This window comes from Glycine soja, chromosome 18 (genome assembly GCF_004193775.1).
Source record: "Glycine soja cultivar W05 chromosome 18, ASM419377v2, whole genome shotgun sequence".
In the NCBI taxonomy this organism is placed as follows: Eukaryota; Viridiplantae; Streptophyta; class Magnoliopsida; order Fabales; family Fabaceae; genus Glycine; species Glycine soja.
In genome coordinates this window covers 41,400,054-41,406,326 of record NC_041019.1, presented here as the reverse complement: position 1 = coordinate 41,406,326, position 6,273 = coordinate 41,400,054, and the positions used below count along the sequence as shown (strand labels likewise).

Genomic DNA, 6,273 nt, shown 5'->3' with positions numbered 1-6,273 from the left:
ATAAAATATATTCGCCAAATTTTATCATTAATTAAATGAACAAAATATTTTTAAAAAATAAACTATTAATTTCTAATCATAATTTCTAAAAAATTATATCATAAAAATTATGTTTTTAATCCTTCATCTTTTCAGAAGATTTATTTTTAATCTTTTGATACTTTTTTTACTAGTCTTAATCCATTAATTATTGTTAATCATTCTTTTTAGTATCTCCCATTAAATATCACGGTTAGCCAATGCTATAACATCCGGATGGCTTATCATGTGAATGACTTATAATGTGAATTACTAATTTAATGTAGTATTCATATAGTAAATGTTATTAATTCTAGACATTTTTTTAGCAAATCCAAAACACTACAAATTTTTTAACAGTGTAAAACTACTAAAAATGGGTTTAAAAGTTTTGAAAAATATATAAAGAGGAAGATTCAATAAGCCAAATCAATAACCCATAATAATATACAAATCAACCCACTTGAAAATTCTTACAACATCAAAAGCCATTGTTGTCGTATCACTCTTTGGCCACTGTTGTTAGCTCATGTTCGCCCTCTATGCAGTGTTTCCTGTGGAGAAAAAGGATTCATGGAAGCAAGATTGAAATAAAAGGGTTTAGCATTAGGAATTTGAAATCATGGTTCAGTGGGTTGCTAATTTAGTGCATTGGGAATTGTTGATTTTGGCTATTGCATCTCCTTTTCATTCTATTTATTTTTTCAATTTTTCAAATGTTATTTTATATTTTTACATTGAAAAAAAAAATCAACAACATTTTATCACATCGCTAAATTAAACTAGTAGTCTACATAACAAGTTTGATGGCTATCACATCTATATCATAACTAGGAATGAAGAGACTAAATTATCTAGAACATCACATATACTCCAGCTGTTATGAAAGGGTTAATATAACTTTGATTTCCATAGACAATAGTTTACTAGTTGCTACCGCAAAGTTAGGGGCCAAATCAAAAGTTTGGTAAATGAAGCCAAAAACTCCAATTATTGGTTTTGTCTTTGCCATTTTCCATCACCACAGTCACACTGACTCTCCCAGAAGTCCCTGTTCCAGGTTGTCGCCTTCATACACAGTTTTGTATAGTTAAGTCATTCATCTTGTTGTACATGCTTCGTCACATCAATATTTATCCTCCTCACAACACACACAAAAATAATAGAAAATAGAAAATAAAGAGGGGCGACATGATTTTGGAAGTTAATACAGACTATTATGTAGCAGTATTACAGTTTCTCGTTTGTCCGTTGATATTTAGGTCACATATAACGGAGTAAGATGTCTCCATGGTACACAACATTAAAATGCCCCAATTACTACACTCTCCCATGTGAAATTGGATCAAATGTGTGAGGAGTCTATATATTAACCACAGGAGTAAGTGCATGCTGATAAAGAATAAAATATAATAAAACAATGGAGTAAATTTTCATACTCAAACCTAAGGTGATCAACAAAAAAAAATAATTTTCAACAGGTAATGATTTTGCCTGCATGTGTGTTCTCTTGCCTACCTATCTTCTGACAATTCTATTAGTTTTATTATTATAATTTTTATTCTAACCAATTCTAGAAATTAAGATTTCATCAACATGTACACCACCTGGTGACTTTAAGAGTTGAATAAGGCCAAAATTAGTCAAGTATTATATATAAGCTAATTAAAAGACAGAGTTTCTTTGTTGTTCCAATATTAATGAACACGCGCGCCGAACGTACGTGGGTCATGTATTTCTTTAATATCATTCGCTCATGTCAATTTCCCTGTTCTCTCAAAATTCTTACCCTATAGAATATTGGATCCGATTTTGGTGGCACAACAAACAAATGCAGCAAATCCAAAGAGAAAATTATACATTAGGGTAGTGTGAGGATGAACCAACTGACAAGGCAACATATATTTTAAAAAAATCGGCTATGGAAGCTATACACGTACGCACCAAACCTTAATTTTATCACAAAACAAGGAATAAGATAGTGTTTATATTAGTTAGATAAGAATAGTTTTTTATATTTTTTCCTTATTTCGTTCTTAAAATTAAAGGGAAAGAGGAAAAATTAATATTAAAGGACTATAAGCCAAAATCTTCTTTGTTTTGGATATTTAAATTATATAAAAGAGAACAAATAATTTATGACATAAGATTATATTTTTTAATTTTTTTTTCACTTTTCCGCATTTCTTTCATGTCATTCCTAATTGTATCAGTGCTTTAATCGTTAATGAAATGATATAAGCACCTTTCTTTCAAAAAAAAATAAAATCTTTCACTTTTCTTCCCTTTCCTTACCTGCTAATCAAATTAAATAAGAGAATATATATCCTTTCTTCCTTGTTTTTTTCTCCCCCATATCCTCTATTATAATTTTTCTTCTCCCTTTGATTCTTTGAACCAAACTTTAGGTTAGGTACATTTTGATTATATAATCTTTCAAATGTATCTTAAATATCCTTGCGTTCACATCGATCAACAACATTAGTATGCAATTTTTTACCATTTTAAAGTCACAATGCAACACAACGGCAACTCAGAACCTCCGTTTTCACACCAATAACTTACAAGTTTAAAGTTTAATTCACACACACACACACACAAAAAAAAAAATTGTCATTCGGGACACATGCATAAAGAAATAAGTTATAATCTCATGAGTCATGACGTCATCATATTAATAGGGTGTTGTTAGGAGCTGTAATATTTAAGAAGCACAGTAATCGTGGGCCATGCCTATATATATGTACTGCGCTGAAATGTGTGATAGAGAAGACTTGATTCAAACAACTCAAATATCAAGTTATGGATGCAATTAAAATATGCCTGATAAGTAATAATAAAGTATTTTTTAACGCATTTCTTTTAATAAATATTTTTTTATTAACTAAAATTTATTGAAAATTATGAGAAAAATTCATTAAATAAGATACACACTATAAAATTTGTAATTGGTAAGAAATTTCAATTAATAAAAAAGAATGTGTTTAAAAAAGCATGTACTGGTCTAATAAGGTCGTTATATTTGCACTATAAATTCTCCTCACTTTTATTTCTTTAATTTTTCTTTATATCTTTATTTTTTAACACATCATATTAATTATCATATTTTTTGTTTTTTCCTTCTCTTTCTTATCTTTGACTAGTTGTATACATGCATGCATGTTCTGTATATCAATCATTTTCTTGATTAGTGTTTGTCGAGAGTCTTCTTATTTCAATTAATCTGGGCTTTCAACAACCTTGATGGGAAACAGTACCTCTCACCCTCATCCTCTATTTAAAGACCCTCCTTGGTGCCACTTTCCCACAACACACTGAAAGGAAAGGCCAGATGTACTGAGCACAAGAAAGCAATTAAATTAACAAAGAGAGCTATATATATATATAGCTAAAACATCTATATAGTCATCATGTCAGGGCAGAGAAGGTCGTCAAGAACTTCAAAGTTCACTGAGATTGAGATTAATGAACTTGTGTCTAGGTTACAAGTTCTGCTTCTGCAAGGGAACCAAAGAGGCAACTCAAGGGTATGAACACGTCCAACTTAATTTCTGCATAGTTACATTGTTTTCAATAGTTGATTGATTCCATAACGTCCTCTACTCTAGCTTGACAGTCAAAGTTGATTTTGGTTGCAATAGTAACAACATATTTGTGAGATATGAGAATATACTATTTTCAACTTCAAATTTTTTTAAAATAACAGAATTTTTTTTTCATGATTTTATAATTTCTAATAAATTTCAACCAATAATAAAGTGTATCTTACATAGAAAGAGTGTGTTACCAACACTTTTTTTTTTGTTTTTTTAAGACAACAGCATATTTATGTTAATTTATTTTACTTTGAAACGGTTTGTTAAATTTATACAAAGGGTGTTTTATGGCTTTTCTATAAAGTTAAGGGGTTAAATATTTTTTAATCTCCATAAATAGAGTAATGCTCGTTTTTAATCATTAAAAAATAAATCATTTTTCTTTTTTTCCCATTTATAGAAATGTGTTATATATTATCTTTATTTTGAATAAACAATGGACTAGAGGAAGATATTTTTTGTGAAGGACAACAACTATGATCTAACATGTTTCTAACAGGAATTAATCAAATCAAGATGATTTGTTTTTGAAGAGCTAAAAATGAATATTGTTCTATTTATAAAAACTAAAATATATTTAATAAACAAAACTCACTCTCTTGACGCAATTCAAATTCAATAACCACCCATGACTAGGTGTTTTTTATAAACATGAATTGTATAAAATTTTAATTATAATTATTATTTATACGGTTCACATGAGATTATATATATATATATATATATATATATATATATATATATATATATAATAATGTCATGTGGACCATATTATTTAAAATCTATATAATTTGAAGAGAAAAAAAAATATTTAGTGTTAACTTAAAGAGAAACTGATGTAATTATACTTGATGTAAAATAAAGTTTATTATGTTCAATAATTTCATTTAAATAATATTAATTTTAAACTTGTGTATACATCATGTTTTTTTTTTTAAAGTATACATCATGTTTGTTATTTCGAGACTTTGTTAAAAATAAAACCTTGGTTTAAAGTCTGAAGTGAAACCCATACTTTTGTAAAAATGATTAAATATATGTTTTTACTACCTATAAATACAGTAACATTTGCCTTTAGTTCCTAAATAAGAAAAAAATGTTTCCTTTTGATCTCTAATAATTTATGGAAACGTGTTAGATATGATTTTTTTTCAGAACAAATTGTCTCTTTTTTTGTTTGTTTATGAAAATACATAATGAAGGACTAAAAAGAGACTACTGAGTGTTTAGGAGCTAAATTTGAATATTTATTTTATTTACAAACATTAATTAAAAGCACATTTAAGTACTCTTTTAAAAAATAAAATTTAATTAGAATGTACTAATAATATATAAATGTTTCTGTATTACTTGTCTTTCAATTGTATATAATAAGATTATTAATTTTTGTAATAATTACTTTAAAATTATATTTAAAATATTTTGTAATTAATTTATAGTGTAAAAATTTACACCAATAATGTACCAAAAGTAAACCCTAAAGAATAAAATTGAAGGTCTATCGTGTTATTGTTGAATAATAACAAAGTTACACTACAGTGGAAAAAAAAGTCTTAAAACATAATTTATCAATTTAATTCAATCCTATAAAATTGATTAATTTTTAGCATTTATTTAGTTAAGTGTAAAATGTTAATTATTCAACCATCTCAAGATTAAACTATATACCTTTATTATGAAGTCCTATATAGTTTGAATCCATTGATAGAGAAGGCTGAAAATTTGTCACGTTGGGCAGCAATCAGCGTCCAAGATCTTGCAGGAAACCTGCTGTTACATTAGGAAGCTGCAGGAAGAGGTGGAACAGCTCAGTGAGAGACTATCAGAGCTCATGGATTCTGTGGATATCAGTGACATTGACAGAAGAACTTTACAAAACCTTTTGCAACAATATTAACAAAATGGCCCCTTTTCTACAGTGATAAATACCTTGTCTCCCTTATATATGTTTGTTCCCCCAGTACTGTAGCTAGGTTGTAATGGAGCCTTTCCTAATTTTGTTTTTTTTTTGGAATTATGGAGCCTTTTCAAGCATGCAATAATAACATACCATATGTTGGAATAATTAATTGCTTCTGATGATCAAATTAATTAATGTCCATGCATGCGTTTGATGGGAAATCATTATCTTTTCTTTTGATTTATTTGTATGTGATATATATATATATATATATATATATATATATATGCATGCCAGAAAATAACATGAAAATCAGCTTTATAAGTGTTGTGTAATTATCTTAATTTGCATCTCCATCCGTAACTTGTATCAAAGGGTATATTTAATAAAGTTATTTAATGAATAATGATAGACTATACTAGTAATTATGTTTTTAGTAATATGTACAGAAAATTGAAGGTCACTAATCTTTGTTTGATACTCAAAAAGATCACGACCATAGGCTTAGTTCTCAGTCTTATATATTCATTGCGATGAGATACCTGATCACGACACTAGTGTGTGTCTATATATAGTGAACTTCATTTTCCTATATATTAACAACCCTTTTCAGAGTTTTTTTACCCCAAAATAAAAAAAAAAATATTTATTCAAATAATACAATACAAAAAATATTTATCCTAATAATATATTTTACTATAGCGAATTCTCATATATACATAATTGTTAAGAAATTGGTTTTTCGGAACGGATTTCTTA

The 6,273-nt window shown here is 27.6% G+C and overlaps 1 long non-coding RNA gene across 1 annotated transcript; it reads left to right on the top strand.

Moving 5' to 3' along the window:
- Positions 1-3,263: 3,263 nt before the first annotated feature.
- Positions 3,264-5,679, top strand: LOC114394800. The gene is made up of 2 exons (XR_003662844.1): positions 3,264-3,545; positions 5,353-5,679. It is a non-coding gene; the product is annotated as an uncharacterized LOC114394800 (long non-coding RNA).
- Positions 5,680-6,273: the final 594 nt, after the last annotated feature.